The following is a 20654-nucleotide window of genomic DNA, read 5'->3' as shown; positions in this document are numbered from 1 at the left end:
CCTGGTGGGCAAGTGGGTTTAGTATGGGCTTCTTGGAAGCCTTGTTTTATACAAAATCCCTGCTGGTTTAGTGTGGTTTGATGCCATCTGCTGGAGCTGCACTCTACTCCAGGCTGCTGTGTTGGGTTACGGCTCTTCCCGCAGCCTTCCTCCTAACTCTGCCCACCCCAGCTCTCGCCACAAGCATCGGGTCTCAAGGGCCACTGGGACCGGCATCCTACAGACTGCTGCAGGTGGCCTCTACCTTTCGGTGCTCTGCCGCCTTTCAAGGTAAGACGGGATTGGTGTTGGTGGGGGGGGGGGGGGATGGTCTGCCCGTAAACACTTCTGCATTCAGGGGAGGCTAGGGGTCAGACTCCCTCCTTCCCCCGACAGGGTTGGGTAAACAACCCTGTCACATATTCGACATATCAGGTGCGTCTAAATTGTGGTTTCAGGGTATAACCACCATGAGCCATACATACGGAAGCTAGTGAGACATGCTGAAAAGTTTGTATACATTGCACTATTTTAACATTTCTGATAAATTCTGATGTTCAATCATTTCTTTGGTAGTCATTTGTAAGATTCCGACCCTAAACAAGTTGCAGCCCCTTCCCAAAAACAAAACAAAAAAAATATACATTGCCAGTTCTCTATGGAAATCAAAGGTTTGTTTTTATTTACATCATACCACAACAATCTTCCAAATTACCACCAAACTATTACTGTTACCGCCACAATTCGTTGGATTACAAGTGGGGGTAGGACAGTGGATGGCCATATGACTTCCTGGGGGTTTTTGGCAGAATTACAGTCAGATTTTTGCTGGAGGTAAATCCTCCACTTCCCCGCCAAACTCAGTGTGGCAATAACTTTCAGAGGGGTTAGAAAAGTGTAGAATATAGACTTTAGAACCAAGAAAGCCAAAAACTTGATAGTTTACATAGCTTCATCTGTACAAAATGCAGGATATTAATTTATCATATTTTAAGAGACACTAATTAGCATCACTTTAGATCCTTGGGTTAGGACTAGTTGCTTCAAAATTAAACTTGATACCCCTTACCATGGTGAGTTAAGGTGCACCCTATGAAAGTGTTATCCACCAGAGTCCGATCAAGCACCCAATAATTGAGCGTGTGAAAACTATTTTCCTGCATGCACTCCATAACCAAGGCGTTATCTTAGAATTTGCTTAAAACATGGGGTGGGCATTGTGGACCTTTAGCCTGGTGATCCATCCTGACATAACCGCAAACTCTACAATCTGTTTTTAGTTGGCAGATGATCAGCCTTCAGGGACAATCTTGTGTTTTTGTAAACATTTGGGACCAGCAGAAAGCATTACACCACGAGCATTTTGCAGTCGGTGTGTTGTCCACCAAACACCTTTCTGATTGAAAAATGTGTCAATGTATTTCACACAAATGTACATTTGTGTTGTCAAAGTAAAAGCAATTTGGACATACATATTAGCCCCAAGGAAAGCCTCCCCGTTTCAGAAGCCACACAAATGTTTTTCATGAACCACTACGATACAGAATGTTTTCTGTGATCTAATAATTTCAAATCAACCTAATTCACCAAAGCCTACCAGCCTGTTTGGCTCCATTTCTAAGCCTGTGTGTGCATGTGAGCCCTAGCTCAAAGATAAGCATCTGGCAAATCCATACCCTCCAACAGCTGCTGCTAAACACTTTTTTTTTTAAATAACGTTGCATAAAAATGCTTCTGAGGGTTCTGTAGAATCTACCTTATCTAGCCCTAACAGTTATAACTATTATTCTTAATGTACCAAATGCTATAATTTCTGCTTTACTCTATAATAAGGAGCAAGTTACTTAGATGCAACTTGCGTTCTCCAGCATGGGTCTGGCATGGATTCACATGCACATGAATATTCCCAGTCAGGGCAGGATTCCTCGGAAAAAGAAAAACAATCACTTTCATCTACAAATTGCATTTCTCCTCTAAACCAATCACAGTCCTCTGGGTCATACTGACCCCAGCCAATGACAGTCTTCTCCCTAAGCCCCATCCTCTGGCAGCCATATTCAGATTTGGTAAGCATGTAAGGTGGCAGTATGACCAAGAAGAGCCGCAGAGGAGTAGGAGGGTTTGCATGTGAATTCATGCCAGATCCATGCTGGAGAACAAGAGTTACAGGTAAGTAATGTGTTCCTTCTCCAGCATGTGGTCCGGCATGGATTCACATGCTCATGAATAAAGAATACATAGCAGTACAACATTACACAACCATGGGAGGTGGCAAGGCTCAACAGAAGCAATACTCGTACCTCTTGAACAGACTCAACTCAAGCGAAAAGGTTGCGTAGTACTGCTTAGCCGACTGGACTCCTCTCTGGAATCCCCGTCAACACAGTAGAACTTCGTGAAGGTGTACGCGTACCTCCACGTAGCAGCCCTGCAGATGTCCAGCAGTAGCACACCAGATAGGAACACAGTCGTCGCAGCAATCGATCTGGTGGAGTAGGCTCTCGGACGGTCAGGCAGCTGTCTGCTCGCCAACCGATGATAGTGCGCGATGCATCCGGAGAGCTACCTTGAGACGAAAGCCTTGGGACAAGGCCTTCCCATGGTTCACACAACCAAAGTTCAAACATTTGAGACGTCTTCTGAAACCTCTTTGTGCGTGCCACGTAGAGCTTCAGATCACAAGCAACGTCGAGTGAGTGCAGGCTCCTTTCAGCCAGTGACAAAGGCTTTGGGAAAAACACAGGTAACACTAAAGGTTTGTTGAAGTGCAACTCCGACAGAACCTTCGGCATAAAAGAGGGGTGCGTCCGCAGCACCACCATCGACTTGTGGAAAGTCAGATCTGGCTGTTTGCAGGATAGGGCCTGGATTTCACCCACCCTCCTGGCAGAGGTGATGGCCACAAGGAAAGCAGTTTTCCATGAGGGGAACGAGAAAGGTCTGATGCATAGGTTCGAAGGGGCGAGGGGGCCCACCCTTGAGCCTCGTCGGCACCACGTTGAGTTCCCACGCCGGGTAAGGAGCCTTCACCGGTGGGAAAAATGGAAACGGTCCTTTGGAGGACCTCCTTGATGAGGTGGTGAAACGAAAGAGAAGATAGTCCTGGAGACTTAGTGTAGCGGGAGATAGCCGATAGAGGCGTGCGCCCGTCCGGCCATGGCCAAGGATAACAAGTATGGAAGAATCTGCGGGGCCGTGACCCTCAGAGGGGTGATCTTCTCCGACCCACACAACATAGCAAAACGCTTCCACTTATGGCCGTAGCAAAGTCGACAATGCTCTGGCCTTGGCAAGAACCTCCCTGCAGTACTCGCATCCTCCAAACTCTAGGGCTGCAGGAGGAAAGCCCTCAGGTTCAGCGATCCTGGGTCATGATGCAGGATTGCACCTGCTTCTCTGGTGAGAAGGTCCAGGACCACTGGCAGTTTGACCGAAGGCAACGCCGACAGGCTGAGAAGGTCTGGTTACCAAATCTGCCTTGGCCATGCCGGGGCGACTAGTATCATCCTGCATCGGTACGGTTTGAGTGAATGGATGACTCGCAGCAGGAGAGGCAATGGCGGGAACACGTACAGAAACAGGCCTTCCCATCGGGAGCAGAACACATCCCCCATGCTCCTCGGTTGGAGGATCTGTTGGCAAACTACTGGCATTTGGAGTTTGTCGCCGTCGCAAACAGATCGAACTGGGGCCTGCCCCACTTGAAGAGGCGGTCCATGGTCCTGCCAAAGTTCCCAATTGTGGCAGGAGCGCAACTCCCTGCTGAGGGAGTCTGTGATGGTGTTCTCAACTCCCGCCAGGTGAAAGGGGACAAGGAACATCTCTTGTCCGACAGCCCAGTGCCACAAGTCCTGCGCCTCTTTGGAGGGCGCTGGGGATCGAGTGCCCTCCTGCTTCCTGATGTAGAACATCACAGTGGTGTTGTCCGTGAAGATCCTCACCACGTTGCCCTTCAGAGAAAGAAGGAATGAATTGAGGGCCCAGAACACTGCCCGCAGCTTGAGGATACTGATGTGAAGATCCGTCTCCTCCACCTGCCACAGGCCTCTGGCGTGCAGACGTGCGGTGTGGGCTCCCCATACTTCCAGGGAAGCAGCCGTGGTGACTGTTTCCTGGTATGGGCTTTGAAACCTTGTGCCCCGGGCGACGGATTGAATGCCCCATCACTGTATCGCCTGACAGAACTCATCGAACGGGATCTTGTCCGCCAAGCTTCCAGACACCTGAATCCAGCGAGCATCCAGGAACTCCTGAAGAGGTTGCACCCGTAACCTGCAGAGCTGGATAATGTAGATGCAAGATGACATCATGCTGAGAAGCGACTTGATGGTCCACACCGTGGCAGTCTTCCGTGACAACAGTCGTTGCCCTTTACCCAGAATGGCTGCTACCCTCTCCTCCAAGGGCAACGCTCGGCAGGAGACTCAATACAGTCTGGCTCTTAGGAACAGCACGTTCTGCGATGGTGTCAAGCAGGACTTTGGATAACTGATTGAGAATCCCAGATCCGTCAGCAGCTGGACGGTCGTCTGTGTGCCCGACGGCCAACTCTCACGAACTGGCCCGAATGAGCTAGTCGTCCAGATACGGGTACACGTGTATCCCACGTAAACGCAGATGGGCCGCCACTGGTGCCAGGCACTTTGTGACCACCTTAGGGTCTGACTTCAGGCTGAGGGCCTTGAACCGGTAGTGCCGTCCCTGCACTATAAAGCGTAGGAACATTCAGTGCTTCTTCGAATGGGGACGTGGAAGTAGGCGTCCTTCAGGTCCAGCGACATTAAGAAGTCTCCTTCCAGTTGGCTGAGCATGTGCTGCAACGTGACCATCCTGAATCTTTGGGGCTTCAGGAACTTGAGCTGCCGCAGGTCTAGAATGGGCTGCCAGCCCCCGGTTTTCTTTTTGACTAAAAAGTATCTGGCGTAGCATCAGAGTCGTTGTGGAACCAGCTCTAACGCCGCCTTTCGCAGCATGACCCGTACCTCCTCCATGAGTTGAGGGATGTGCTGCTCCTGCCAGGCCACCGGAGGGATCCACAGACACCTGTGCTGAGACTCCACGGTATGTCCGTGGGCGGGAGCATCCAGCACCCATCTGTTAGTGGAAATAATCTCCCACTCACTGACTAATCCCATCAGCCGGTCTCCCACCGGGGTGCATGGATGGGGCCCCGACATCCTAGCCGGTTCAGTCCTGCTTCGGCGCCCTTCCTTGAAGGCGACGGTGGCTCCGACCACCTCCATCGTAGGCTTTGGAACGGCCTCTATAGGCCTCCAGGATCATTTACCTTGAGGGCTGGCAGTACGACGAGGAGAAACCTTCCGTCAATCTTCCCGACTTCTCTCTGGTGGAGCGAAAGGAAGAGCAGTGTTGCTGGAGCGTGCCTAGGACACGGGCCGTCCCTGTATTCACCTTGATGGCCTGCAGGGACTCGACAACCTTCCCAAAAACCTCCTGGCAGAAATTCATGGCCTTCAGCCTGCCTTGATGACTAAGGCACACACTGTTCCCCATCTGCTGGAACCCTGCATCAGCGATGTCCAGTGCCACCGTGATGGCATGGGCCGAAGCCACCTCTCCCTCCTGGAAGAGGGCAATCGCCTCCATCCTATTGTCGGGAGGAACTCTAGAATCGGGCCCAGCTTGTACCACAGCTCCCCGTCGTACCTGGCCAGGATCGCCAGTGTGTTGGCTGCCTTGATGATTGATGCCGCAGTGTAAGACATGCATTACTTACCGTAATAGCATTTCTGATTATTGTATCCGCTTCGATTCACATGCTGTGCATATGGTCCAACATCCAGTGGTAACAGTGGAGTATTGCATCTCGTCTTTCGAGGATCGAAAGGGGACGTTGGCATAGGCGTGTCTGGAACAATCCCTATTGTGATGAGTAGCGTACCCAAAATCCCTCACGCGCCAAGGTCCCTCCAGTAGTATTTCTATCTGCCATGAGGGAGCCCAAGGCTATTGTGAGTACATAAGAAAGCAGTAAGATATTTATGTTCTTTCCACCAGAGTGGGGAGGCAGGATGGGTGCATGACACAATCATCAGAAATGCCATTACGGTGAGTAATGCACGACTTCTGATGCTTGTTAATCTGCTTAGAATCACATGCTGTGCATAGACTAGTGAGCAGTACCCGGAGTTGGAGGTGGGTTGAGAGAAGGAACAGTAGTGAAAAGATGTCTTAATACTGCTTGTCCCACCTGAGAATCAGATCTAGAATGCATGTCTAGGCAATAGTGTTTTGTAAAGGTGTGTACAGAACTCCAGGTTCCGGCTTTGCAAATGGACTCAAGGGGAACATTTGCAATGAATGCTATGCTATGGAAGCCCCAGTGCCTCGAGTAGAGTGCGCTCCAGGCTTGAAGGGCAGTTCTCTTAGCAAGAGAGAAGCATAGTGTGATGCATTTGACAATCCACCTTGAGATAGCTGGTAGAGAAGGGGATCCTGTCTCTAAATCAGCAGCCACTGAAACGAAAAATTGGCTCATTTTTCTCAGTGGTTTAGTTCTTTACAGATAAAACATGACTGTCCTGCGCACATCTAGTGTGTGCAGGCTTCTTTCGGCCATGTTAGTAGGGTTCTGGAAGAAAGTGGGTAGTTCTATTGATTGGTTCACATGGAACGTTGAAAAGAATTTAGGCGCAAATCGAGGATGAGTGCAGAGAACCACCTTATCCCTGTGCACTAACGAAAGGGTCTACAACTGAAAGGGCCGGAAGTTCACTAACCCTTCTAATGGAAGTGATAGCCACTAGAAAGGCTGTCTTATAAGTAAGGTCTTTGAGACTTGCTATATGCATTGGTTCAAAGTGAGACCCCATAAGCTTGGTCAATACCACATTCAGGTCCCATCCGGGAGCTGGGTTAGAAATGGGGGGGATGAATTCTTTTAGCCTTCCATGAGAGCCTTAATAACAGGTATTTTCCACCATGACACCTTCTGTTGTGACATAGTGTAGGCTGACAGAGCAGCTAGGTGACCTTTTAAGGAATTAAAAACCAATCCTGAGTCTAACAAGTGAGTCAGGTACAACACAATGTGGGTAGGAGAGCAGTCAATGGGGCCGACGCTCTTGGCATTGCACCAGATTACAAAGCGTTTCCATTTACTGGAATAGCAGGTTTCCTAGCTTCCCCAAGTATGTCCATGCATCTCTGAGGGAGTTGAAGGTGTCCAAACTCTATGACCTTAGGAGCCAAGCCGCTAAGTTCAGAGTTTGTGGGCACTGGTGCAGTGTTTCTCCTCTGTCCGGAGACAGCATGCTGTACGGGCAGGGGAGTTTCAAAGGAGGGGAGAGACACATCTCCATCAGATGAGAGAACAAGGTTTGGCTGTCCCACATGGAGGGCCACCACTATCATGGTGACTGGTTCCTGGTGCATCATCTTGTTGAGTAGGGGAGTCGGGGGTGGGGGACAAGCATAAACAAATTTCCCTGACCATGCTATCCAGAGTCTGTTCCCCTTGGAGCGGTTCTGGGGATACCTGGAGGCGTAGTCTTGGCATTCAGTGTTCTGAGTTGCGAACAAGTCGATCTCTGGGAAGCCCCATTCTGTGAAGACATTGGAGACGATGTCTTCATGTAGACGCCATTCGTACTCTATGGGCAGTGGGAAATCTCTGCTGAGAACATCTGCTAGAAGATTGAGTTCCCCTGGAACGTGTTGGGACAGCAGGAACATCCTGTGTTTGAGAGCCCCCCCCCCGTTTGTTCAGGTAGTACATGGCTGTTGTGCGGTCTGTCAAGACCAGAATTATCTTCCCCTGTAGCTGCGTCTGAAAGGCCTTCAGTGCTTTGAATACTGCTAATAGCTTTAACAGTTATGTGCTTGGACGCCACTTTCGGGGACCACACTCCATGTGCCGTCTGCTGTAGCAGGTGAGGGTCCTCCCCCTCCCCCCCACCCCGTGAGAGATGAGTCTGTTGTGAGAGCGGCTTCTACTGCGGGGGTGGTCAAGGTCTTGCCCTTCAAGAGGTTTTCCCTCGACCACCACTGCAGAGAGAGAACGAAAGCTGGCGAGACAACTACCAGATCTTCCCATTGTCCACTGGCCTGACACCACTGCTGTTGAGCCACTCTTGATTGGGACATATGCGCAGCCGCGCGTGAGGAAGTAAATGCATGACGCCATCATTCCTAGCAGCTGCATGGCTTTGCGTACCGTCACTTCCCGACTGGCTACATATTAAGGGATCTGAAAAAGCATGTTCTGAACCCTCTCATTGGAGGGGAAGACAAGGCCGTCTTTCGTCCGAATTAGAGCCCTTAAAAACTGCTCGATTTGACTGGGGTCTAGGCTGGACTTCTTCTAATTGATGGAGAATCCCAGACTGAACAAGAGCTCTATTGTCTTCTGAGTGTTCAATAGGTATGTTTCGTAAGAGTCCCCTGTTATGAGCCAGTCGTTGAGGTAAGGGTAAACCGGGACGGATAATCTGCCCAAGTCTGCTGCCGCTACTGCCAGTACCTTTGTAAAACCCTCGGTGCTGAGGCAATGCCGAAGGGGAGTACTTTTAACTGATAGTGCTGGTCCCCTATCATGAACCTTAGATATTTCCTGTGCGCTGGCAACATTGAAATATGAAAGTATGCATCTTTCATGTCCAGTGTTGCCATGTAATACCCTGTTTCAACAGCGGGATTACTTCTTGTAAAGTGACCATACAAAACTTTTGAGGTTCGACAAGCTTGTTCGCTGGGCGCAGATCTAGCACAGGGCGCATGGTGAGATCCTTTTTGGGTACAAGGAAAAACACTGAATGAATACCCTGGTTTACCTGAAGAATGGGGACGACTTCTATTGCATCCTTTTCCAGAAGTGTTTCCACCTCTTGTACCAGGATTTGCAGATGGTCCGGCATCATGCTCTTAGCGGTCTGAATTGTGGCGGTCGGCCGAATTAGATGCAGTAACCGTGGGAAACCTTGAGAACCCACTGGTCTGACGATATCCCCTTCCACGCCGAAAGGAAAGATGTTAAACGTCCCCGACCGGGGTGACATGGGAGGGGACCTGGATCCGCAGGTCATTTCTGACCAGAGGCTGTGGCCCCTCTGGGGTAGGGAATCTATGCCTCTACCTTTCCCATGCCGCTGTCCTCTGGGTGGATAGTTGGCGGGGGTGTTGCATGCCTGTCCTGATTTCGAGGTATTGCCTGTATAATACTGGTTCTGTGAGGAACGGGATTGGCCTCGAAAGGACAGTCAGGAGCTGCCCCCCCTCTGGGGGGTTGGGGGAGGGAAGGGTTTTTGGGCGATTTGCTGAAGGGACTTTAGAGTCTCATGCTCTTTTTTTGGCAGTTTCGAGAGCATCGTCTACTGCTTTACCAAAAAGGTTGGTCTCCTCGACAGGCTTATTTATAAGAGCTGCTTGGGTCTCCGGCTTGAAGCCGGAATTTCTCAGCCAAGCATGACGTTCGAGCAGAGTGCCTTGTGCCAAGGATCTGCCTGCTGTCTCTGCAGCACCCAGGGTGTTCTTCAGCACATTCTGGTTGATCTGTCTGCACTTTCGGAACACAATAGCGAGTAAGTTGGTCCTTGCAGGATCTGGCACCTCCTGGAGACCTTGCATTAGGTTCCATTGTACATCAGCATAACTGGCCAACAGCGTGGTATTTACTATGCGTATGGAAAAGGCAGCTGCTGTGGTGATCCTTTTTCCCCAGAGCATATAGTCTTCGACTCATTATCGGGTGGTGCTTCTCCGGTAGACAGGGGCACCCCCTTAGTGACCACCAAGGAATCAGGAGTAGCGTGGCCTTTGATGTAAGCAGGGTCAGGAGAGGGGCAAAATAACTTTTCCACTCTCAGGTTTACTGCCCTGGTTTGGGCTGGTGTGACCAAGGAAGGTGCCAATCTCCTTTTAATTGAATTCAAAAGAGCAATGGCCTGGCTGGATGGGGTATCCTCCACAAAATCAGTTTCTGGTAAGGCCTCCTGGGTGGCGATTTGAAAATGATCAGCTGCCTTTCTCAAAATGGTGTCCACTGGGGAAGCTTGACTGGCCGAAGTGGAGGGAGGAGAATCCAAACATAGGACGTCATGGTCCTGGGTGGGAGAAGGGAGCGTCCAAGGTTCTGCATCAACCTGGCGGTTATGTTCCCAGTTGCCCATAAGATCCGCCTGGTCATCCGCATTGTAGTCTTGTAGAAAGGTAGTATCTTCCTCTGGGTCATATATGTCGCAATGTGTGTCCATGGGGATCTCGTCATCTAAGAGGACGCAAGTGAAATCTTCCTGAGGAGCTTCCAAAGTTTTCTGGAACTTAGATACAGGTACAAAGGGACTGTCTTCCCGCGGTCTTTTGGGGTAAGATTCTCTGAAAATGAAACAAACCTCTCCAACCTGTGCATGCAGCCTTCACATTTTTCTCTAGCCCATGTAGAAGATCTAGAGGGGTCTAAAGATGGAAAATCTTCATTTTCCTCCCTATGGCGTCAAAATTTGTCACCAATAGAGCTTGACAAAAGGCAGTGGACTCTACGTAGTCCTCGCGAGTATTGGGGCGCTGTGGCGTGTCTTTCAGCGTGTCCTTAGGCTGCTCTTTGTGCTTTGTCGCCTCTTTCGACTTCTCCCTCAGCACCACTGCCGAAGAAATACTAGCGATGCTATCGGTAATGTTCGGTTAACCGGGGCGATATGCCGGCTGACTTGTGGGCCTAGCAGTAGATTTTTCCCCTAGAGTGTCCACTAGGGGCACTTCGACGGTCGTATGAGTTTTGGAGTTAGCGTCCTTTGTCTTAGGAGGCCCAGTCGCAAGACGCTGCTGCGAATGCGGGGAAGGCTGTCGATCGTGAAGATCGGCAGATCCCGTCGAAATTTTCGACGAGACCGTTGGCGCTTTTGCCCGCTTTGACAGTACCGTCGAAACCGGGCTTGGGGTTGTGTGCTTAGTGTCGCGATCCTGTACACCACTGTCGCCGGGTGTTTCTCCATAGTGTGACTCGCATCAGGCTTGTTGGGGGTCGGGCGTGACAGACTTGGACACGTCCGTCGTGAGGTCAAGGCATCTGACAGATGCTCGGTCATCGCCGGTACCCCTGTCACTTTCGGCAGGTGCAGCAGTGGGGGGGGGGGGGGGGGGGGGGGGGGGGGGGGGGGGGGGGAGGAGGAGGAGGAAGCATCCAGCCTGCGACATGCCGTAGGCTGGCCACTGCTTAACGCAGCGCTCCTTAAGCATCTTGAGGCGCAGGAGTTTACAGGCCGTGACCCGCGCTTCATTGTGCTCAAGGGGCAGACAATTATTACACTGAGAGTGCTCGTCCTTCCAAGGGTATCTGGCCCTACAAGAGGGGCAAAACCTAAATGGCGTCCTTTCCATAGCGAAAGACAATAAAAGCGATGACAAGACCTATGGTACAAAGAGGGGAAGAGGAAAGGCATACGTAAGGTAATATATCTTATGGAAGAGCTCCGCAATAGGGCGACCAGTTACGTGGGCGGAAAAAAACAATCTGAGGGACCTCGGCGCACGAGGGATTTTGGGTACACTACACGTCACGATAGGGATAGTGTTAGACACGCCTATGCTGACATCCCCTTTCGATCCTCGAAAGACCAGATGCAATACTCTGCGGTTACCATTGGATGTCAGACCATATGCACTGCATGTGATTCTAAGCAGATTAACAAGCATCAGATATAACCTTCCTTCCCATGGAGGCTTCCCCCTCGCTGTCCGGAGGCACCAAGGATGATGCAAGCGTAGGCACCTGGGTGTGGACTCGAGGACCCAGTACTTTTTCTCCAGCCTATCCCACTTGGCCGGGGCTGTGCAAGGTTTCTTCAAGAGGGCCAGGCCCTCCTCCCACGTCATCCAGGAGGGGTACCCGCCATTATAGTCTTCCTTTTCGCCTTACGCCTCTGGTACAGGAAACCCTCCTTTGTCTCCTCTGGCGTAAACTGGAAAAGCTTGGAAGCTTTGGCAACCATGTAATGGTACGACCCCACCTCATCCGGTGGGGACGCCCTCAGCTGCGGAGATCCACCCGCTATGACTATATCATCATCCTTCGCTGTGTCCATCCCCGGGTCCACCGGGGAGGGCACCTGTTGCGGATGTGGAGGCTGAAAAGGGAGTGTCGGATGACGCTTCCTCCTCTTAGCCAGAGGCTGATAAGGGGCTGCAGGAACTGGGCCCTGCAGCATCCTTTTCTGGATTTCTGACGCCAAAGTCGCAGGGTCAATGGACATCCCTCGGTGGAGCTGACATGATCGGAACAATGCCTGCGCGGTCGCTGCTGCCGCCGTCCTCCACGTCCTTGTGGACCGTGTGTAGGGACTCCAGGTCCTCGTCTGTGGACGAAACTTCCATGGCCTGGGACTTCTTTTTTACCCCTCCCCCCTTTCTTGCACACTGAGGGGTCAGAGCCAGCATCCTCTTCTCCAGCATGCCAGCAGGCTTTGCTACAGTCACGGTGGAGGCTTCCTGCCTCAGAGGCAGGGACACCTTGGGCGCAGTAGGGGTTACCTTCACAGGGTCAGCCGCCACCAGCTCAAATCGTTGAAGACCTCTCCTGCGCCGCCTGGGCCTTCTTGGGCAGGCCGGCTGCCTTTTCCTCCGTCCTTGGCTCCTCGGGCATCTCCCACAGCTTAGCCAGGTTGGACGATTTCCTTTTTGAGGAGGAACTCGATTGCTGGCTGGTGATGGAGGCGGATTGGGATGTTGATGGCGCCCTGCCCATCGCAGAACTGGCTTGCACGTTGAGTCCAATGGAATTGCAGTGCTTGGGCTTGTCTGAAGATGGCTGCCAGAGGAGGGGCTTATGGAGAAGACGGTCATTGGCTGGGGGCAGTATGACCCAGAGGACAGCAATTGGTTTAAAGGAGACATACAGTTTGTATGTGAAAGTGAAACTTTTTTACTGAGGATTCCTGGCCTGACAGTGAATATTCATGAGCATGTGAATCCATGCCTGACCCCATGCTGGTGAAACTTATCTTAGAATGTCTTAAACACTGATTCACCACAATTCTAGCCTTTGCAAGTTCTCTGTACGTTTGGAGCCCACCATTTCTTTTTCTTTGCTCACCGCTGTCAGTCATTGCTAGGGAATGAGTTATTAGGTTGACTACTTCATGAGGGAATTGTTAGGTCTATTGACCTATTGGGTTCTTTAGCAATACAATCTTATTTTAAGAAATCTGGTTACAAACTGTTGTAAATCTTCTTGAGGTCCCGTATTTAAAAAGTTTTTGTCTATCTATATTGGACTTTTTATGAGATCTTTATCTTTTTATCATCATTTTGTACTACATTTATTAGAGGTTAACCCACTCAACTCTAAATAAACATCTGTATAGGTTGATAAATAACCAAACATTTCTTAATGATCTGTTCTGGCACTGGGCACCAACATGTGTGGCTTTTGAAGATACCTTCAGTAATTTTCTTAGGGCTTCATTTCTAATTAAAACCTCACAACCTAGGGTGTTGTGCTTACTGCAAGCTGAGAGAATTGTATTAGGTCAATAACATGATCCTGTCACAAGGGGATCGGAACCCCTCTAGCCTGGGGTGGAACGCCTATCCTGTTGAATCCAGAGCCATGCCCACCCCAGAAGGGGTTGGTGGCTGCTGAGAGTCCCATTGACTGTCCCCTCCCCAAGTGAGTGTCTATACATGTGCATCATCAACTTGCATCATCCCATTCCTCCTGCAGAAAGTGCTGGCTAAGTTTACGCCCTCTTTTCAAGAGGCACCGGAGAAGTGGCACCAATGCAAAGTGAACAACCGCAGGACATTAACCCATCAGCGTTCCACATATCCCTTCGGCAACAGCAGAACCAGGAGAGAGTGCGCTAGCAAAGCAGGAACTGTACAGCCTAAACTGCTTCCCCAGGTGCTGCACAATGCTCCCCAGCCTCAGCATTCAGACCCAACATGGAGAGAGTGCGCCAGCAAAGGAGCATACTTGGTTTTCATGGGCAGCCAACAAAGCTCCCCCCAGCCTCCGAACTGCAGAGCCGCAGCCCAGCCAAGAATAACCTAGACCACCACTAATGGAATGAGAAGCACTGTATAGGATTGCACTTACCTTGAGGTAGACCACACTGCATGCCCCTAAAATGAACACAGGCACTTTACATCAAGGGCTGCCATCATTGCAAGATATCGGCTCCTTGTGCTGAAAAGGGGTAGGGCTTAACCTGTGCTTTGCAACTTCACATGATTGTAACATCTCCCAGCGGGGGAAGACGGGGCCAAATTTGCCACGGACAGTAAACCAATTGGTGAGGAGGTCACAGGAGGAAGTAAAAGTTGTGGGTTGTTCGGTTGAGATCAGAGAACTAGGTAGCAGACCAAAAGTTCAGTAGGAGGAAAAAGATTGGAACGTAGAGGCAATTTATGGAAAATGAAAGGTAATGGTTGGTGAGAGCAAGTGGTACTGATTTTATGTGCAAGTAAGTGAGACTGTTAGGAGTGTATAGAGTACATGGCAAGTGGTTGTGAGGGAAAAGGTATGACTGGGGAGAAGGTGGGGTGGATTGTAGTAGTGTGTGTGAAGGGAGTAGTAGTGTGGAGGAGGGAGTAGTGTCAATGGGTGGAGGTGAGAAGGAACAAGTTACTTACCAGTAACTGTTCTCCAGCGTGGGTCTGGCATGGATTCACATGCTCATGAATATTCCCAGTCGTCAGGCTGGGAATCCTCGGTAAAGAAAAAATCAGTATCAGTTTCGTTTCTGATCTGTCTTTCTTAGTAGTAACCAATCACTGATCTCTGGGTCATACTGCCCCCAGCCAATGACTGCCCTCTCCCTAAGCCCCGCCTCTGGCAGCCATCCTCAGATTTTGTAGCACGCAAAGTGGCAGTATGACCAAGTGAAGAGCCGCAAAGGGGTAGGTGGGAAGGTTCGCATGTTAATCCATGCCAGACCCACGCTGGAGAACAGTTACAGGTAAGTAACTTGTTCCTTCTCCAGCATGGGGTCTGGCATGGATTCACATGCTCATGAATAAAAATACATAGCAGTAGAAACATGCACAACCACGGGAGGTGGCAAAGGTTCAACATTAAGCATTACATCCAAAACTCAACATTAAGCAATTCTTACCTCCAAACCAGGCTCACCTTAGGCGAACAGGTTGCGCAGCACTGCTAGGCCAACCCTGGACTCCTCCCTGGAGTCCCGATCGATGCAGTAGAATCTTGTGAAGGTGTGCGTAGACCTCCACGTAGCAGCCCTGCAGATGTCCAGCAGGGGCACACCAGACAGGAACGCTGTGGTAGCAGCGATCGCTCTGGTCGAATGGGCTCGCGGACAGCCGGGCAGCGGTCGGTTTGCCAACCGGTGGCAGTGCATTATGCAGCCGGAGCCATATCTGGAAATGGAAGTCTTCGAGAGAGCCTTCCCTTGATTGACAGACCCAAAGTTCACAAACAGTTGTGACGTCTTCCGAAAACTTTGTGCGGTCCACGTAGAACTTCAGCGCTCTAGCTACATCCAGCGAGTGCAAAGGCCTCTCGGCTGGCGTCGAAGGCGACGGGAAGAAAACTGGTAACACCAAGGGCTCGTTGAGGTGGAAGTCCGATGGCACCTCGGGCATGAAGGAGGGGTGCGTCCGCAGCACCACCCTCGTGTCATGAAAAGTCAAGTATGGAGGCTTGCAAGATAGGGCCTGGATATCTCCCTCTCATCGTGCGGAGGTGATGGCCACAAGGAACGCTGTCTTCCATGACAGGAACTTGAAAGGCGCCGAATGCATACGCTCAAATGGGCCCCCCCCTCATGAGCCTGGTCAGCACCACATTAAGCTCCCACGCCGGGGCAGGAGCCTTCACCGATGGAACGATCGGAATAGTCCCTTCATAAAATCCTTCACCAGGCGATGAGACCACAAGGACGCCCGATGTATTTTGATGGAGGCGTGAGCCAGTCCAGCTTTGGCCAGCGACAGTAGATACGGCAGTACTTGAGGGGCCGTAATCCGCAGAAGGTTAATCTTCTGTGCACGGCACTAGACAGAGAACCTCTTCCACTTATGACCGTAACACTTCAGAGTTGAGGACGCCCTGGCTTTTGCAAGAACCTCTCTGCAGTCAGCCGGGATATCGTACCCTCTAAACTCTAGTGCTGCAGAAGCCAGGCCTGGAAGTTCAGCGACTGTGGGTCGTGATGGAGAATGGCGCCCCCTTCTCTGGAGAGAAGATCTGCATCCGCCGGCAGCTTGACTGGTGGGGACGTTGACAAGCTCAGAAGGTCCGGGAACCAGACCATCCCCGGGGAACGAGAAAGCATCGCCCATGCTCCTCGGCTGCGGGAACCTGCTGGCGAACCTCTGGCACTTGGAGTTCGTCACGATAAGGTCGATCCGGGGTTTGCCTCATCGTCGAAAGAGCCGATCCACCTGGACCTGACGTAGTTCCCACTTGTGGTACGAGCGCAGCTCCCTGCTGAGTGAGTCGGCAATGGTGTTTTTTATTCCTGCCAAGTGGAAGGGAACCAGAAACATCCCCTGGGCGACGGCCCTGTGCCACAGATCCTGGGCCTCCTTGGATAGCGCTGGGGACCTGGTGCCCCCCTGCTTCCGTATGTAGAACTTTGTGGTGGTGTTGTCAGTGAAGATCCTCACCACTTTGTCCTTGAGGGACGGAAGGAATGACTTGAGCGCCCAGAACACTGCTCGGAGCTCCAGAATGTTGATGTGGAGAGACCTCTCCTCCGGGAGCCAAAGGCCTCTTGAGTGGAGATCTCTGGTGTGGGCCCCCCAACCCTCCAGAGAGGCGTCCCTCGTCACAGTCTCCTGAAACGCCGGGGTTTGAAAGTCCGTGCCTGTAGTGAGGAGAGCACAGGTACCCCACCATAGGATCGCCCGACGGAACTCCTCGTCGAGAGGGATCCTGTCCTCGAAGCAGCCCGTCGCCTGAAACCAGCGGGCGTCGAGGATCTCCTGTAGCGGACGCATCTGAAGTCTGCAAAGGGGTACAAGATAGATGCACGAGGACATCATCCCGAGGAGGGACTTGATGGACCTCACCCTGGCCACGTCCGTGGCTAGCAGGTGCTGCACCTTGCCCAGGATGGTCTTGGTCCTCTCCTCTGACGGGGAGGCCGATTACCCCACTGTATCGAGCTTCGCTCCCAGAAACAGTGCTACTTGCGACGGAACCAGGTGGGATTAGGGGTAGTTGATGGCGAACCCCAGTTCCGTGAGCAGCCGGACGGTCCTCGCTATGTGTCCGACGGCGAGTTCTCTTATCCCTGCCCGGATTAGCCAGTCGTCCAGGTAGGGGTAGACGTGGATACCCTGCAGGCGCAGCCGCGCCGCCACTGGTGCCAGGCACTTGGTGAATACCCTGGGTGCCGACTTTAATCCGAACGGTAGGGCTCTGAATTGGTAGTGGCGTCCCTGAACCACGAACCTGAGAAACTTCCTGTGCCCTTTTAGAATGGGGATGTGGAAGTAAGCATCCTCCAGGTCCAACGACGATAGGAAGTCACCCTCCTCCAGCTGTCCCAGCACGTGCTGGAGGGTGACCATCCTGAATTTCTGCGCCTTGATGTATTTGTTTAACTGACACAGGTCCAGGATGGGGCGCCAACCGCCTGTCTTCTTTCTGACGAGGAAGTACCTTGAGTATACTTCGGAGCCCCGGAGCCTCCTGGGGGCGAGCTTGATGGCACCTTTCTTGAGCATCGTCCTTACCCCCAACAGCAGTTGAGGGACGGGATTCTCCTTCCTGGCCATGGGAGGGATGCGAGGGCACTTCTTTTCGAATTCCAGCAAGTGCACGTTGGCCAGGGTGTCCAGCACCCAACGGTCGGTGGAGATGGACTCCCACACGCTGACCAACTTTGTCAGCTGGCCTCCCCCACTGGGGAGGCAGCCTTGCCGCCGACGGCGGGATCCCGCTTGCTTGCTGCGACCTCTGTAGGCCTCCTGGGAAGAGGAGCGGGCCGCCTGGCGGTATGTGGAGGAGCCACCGCTGGATCCTTTGGAGGCACCCTGCCTGCCTTTGGAGCTCCGAAAGGGCCGTCGTTGTTGAAGTACCCCTAGGGCCCGGGCCGTCTCCGAGTCGGTCTTGATGGCCTGTAGAGACTCGTCCACCGCCTTACCAAAAAGGTGTTGCCGTTGAACGGCATATCCAACACTCTGGTCTGGACGTCCTGGCGAAAGTCTGTCGCCTTGAGCCATCCTCGTCTTTGGAGGCAAACTCTGTTGCCCAGTTGGTGAAATCCGGTATCAGCAATGTCCGTTGCCACCGTTATGGCGTGATCCGACACCACCTGGCCTTCCTGCAGAATTTCTAAGGCTTCCGCCCTCTTGTCGTCAGGTAGGAAGTCTAGCAGGGGAGCTATCTTGAACCAGAGCTCCCTGTCGTAGCGGGCCACGATCGCTAAGGCATTGGCCCCCTTAATCGTCGTCGTCGACGAGATGACTCGTCGTCCCATGGAGTCCAACTTCTTCCCCTCGCTGTCCGTCGGGGAAGTGGCAGTTGAAGCCGCGGCACCCGCTTTCTTCTTAGCTGCTGCCGAGACGACAGAGTCCGGCGTGGGCTGGGCCCTGAGGCACAAGGGTGTGGCATCGGGGACTCTCTACTTCTTCTCGTACCTGTCCCTCTTGGCAGGTGTCGTGGAGGGGTTCTTGAGGACAGCAAGCCCCTTGTCCCAGATGTCGTCGAGCAAAGGCACCGTGGGGACCGTCTTCCTCTTGGAACCTTCTCGAACCGCTCGTTGAGGCCTTTCTCGGTTTCTACCAGCTCCTCCTCAGAGGCTGATTCAGAGTCTGTAATGGCCACCGCCCCCCCCACCTCTTTTCCCACCAGGGACTTCACAGGGGGTCTTGATGGGCTGGAAAGAGGATTCCCTCCATGGTGGCAGGGATACTCTGGGCCCAGAGGCCATTTCCACTGGCGTAGTCTCAGCCGGCTTCGCCAGGGTCGCAGCGACCACTTCGATAGAGGCCTTTGCCGTCTGGATCAACACACTCATCAACTTAGGTGCTTCCTGGGCCTTCGCATTGGGGGTGGGGGGGGAGTGGGGGGGGGGGGGGTCAGCGCCTCGCTCCCCCTTCGAGATCGACTGGGGCGTCAAGCTTCCCTTGTCCTGGGCCATGTCCGTTGAGGTAGGCCGCAGACCTTCCGGAATCCTCCATGAAGCGTAAACTGGACAAAAACGTCACCCTTGAGGGGCGTAGAAGAATTCCGAAACGGGTCCCCGTTATCGGAAGTAGAAACGGTGGAGCTTGAGGCTCGATAAACCGAAAAAATAAGAAAATCTCCAGAAAAAAAAGCGCGAAAACAGCAAAAACTCGAGAGCTAAAGCACGAGGACTCCCAGCACTTGAGCGTGCGGTAAAAATCTGAGGATGGCTGCCAGACGCGGGGCTTAGGGAGAGGGCAGTCATTGGCTGGGGGCAGTATGACCCAGAGATCAGTGATTGGTTACTACTAAGAAAGAGATCAGAAACGAAACTGATACTGATTTTTTCTTTACCAAGGATTCCCAGCCTGACGGGGAATATTCATGAGCATGTGAATCCATGCCAGACCCCATGCTGGAGAAGTAGTGAGACAGAGAAGGAAGGCAGACAGGGGGAGTAGGGGGAGTAGAGGGAGTGAAGGTGGGTGAATTTGGGTACAGGAGTGTAGAATAGTATTCAGAGACAGGGAGAGGAACAGCAGGACGTGAGAAGGAGAGCGAGTACAGCATCAGAAAGGAACACCCCAAGAACCTCTGGTAGCTACTAAGTGATAGTGGAGGACTAGTTCAGAAAGTCCCTCAAGGAGTCTACACAGTGACGGCAACTGGCGTTAGATTCTCCCCACTAGCAAGATAGTAAACAGACAGTAGAGGTTAATAATTGCTATATACTAATGCGGGGGGGACTAGGGACACCTGGGTTAGAGTGGAAAACAGAACTTCAAACAATTGAGATTCCCTCATCTGGAAACAAGAAGCAGCAGGTGTCCAAATCAAATACCCACGAAGATGCTGGTTGCTCCTGGATCTAAATGCACAGTCAAGTACAACTCCTAGCCTGTTTTCTCTCCTCCCCATACCAAATAAACATTTCCTTTTGCCTGTAGACCATAAACATAGCATCAGTGTAAATCCCCAAAACTTGACAATACCTTCTGGGATGGCCCTTCGATGTACAACTCGCAGTCGAGAATCATCTGTCTTCCTGCTTTTAGAAGACCTCTGCCAGGTATGAGGGACAATGGCTTGTTTCATCAGGCTCCTTCTCTGTAGTTTGTGTTAGGATTAACAACAGGTCACCCTTAGAACTTAGTTTACCTTCAGGCTTCTCTCAGGATTCAAAACCCGGCTTAATAGGTATTATCTACCCCTTTATTAGGGTCCTTTCTGGCAATGGCTATTGTAATGCCCCCTCATCATTGGCCAGGGTCCACTACTTAATGTCCCCAGTGGTTGCATGTGGATGACCTAGTGGCTTGAGTTTTATGCTCTTCCATGGATTTGAGAGAATTGCCAAATCCCATTGGTTGGTTTCTCCTTCCAGGTTTTCAGCATATTTTGCCTTCTTTCGCTAACCATCCTCCACTGTAGTAGTTTCCCCTTAAAAGCGGCAAGTTGTTCAGCGTTTCTCAATTCCAGAGTCTCCCCCTGTATTACGTGAGCACATATCGAGTCATCCGCTTCCTCCAAGATTCTACCAATCAATGGTTACCTTGGCCTGCTTGGTCCTCCTTGGGCC

The sequence above is a fragment of the Ambystoma mexicanum genome, chromosome 7q (genome assembly GCF_040938575.1).
Source record: "Ambystoma mexicanum isolate Mex_15411 chromosome 7q, UKY_AmexF1_1, whole genome shotgun sequence".
Classification (NCBI taxonomy): Eukaryota; Metazoa; Chordata; class Amphibia; order Caudata; family Ambystomatidae; genus Ambystoma; species Ambystoma mexicanum.
Note: the sequence above shows the minus strand (reverse complement) of the source record.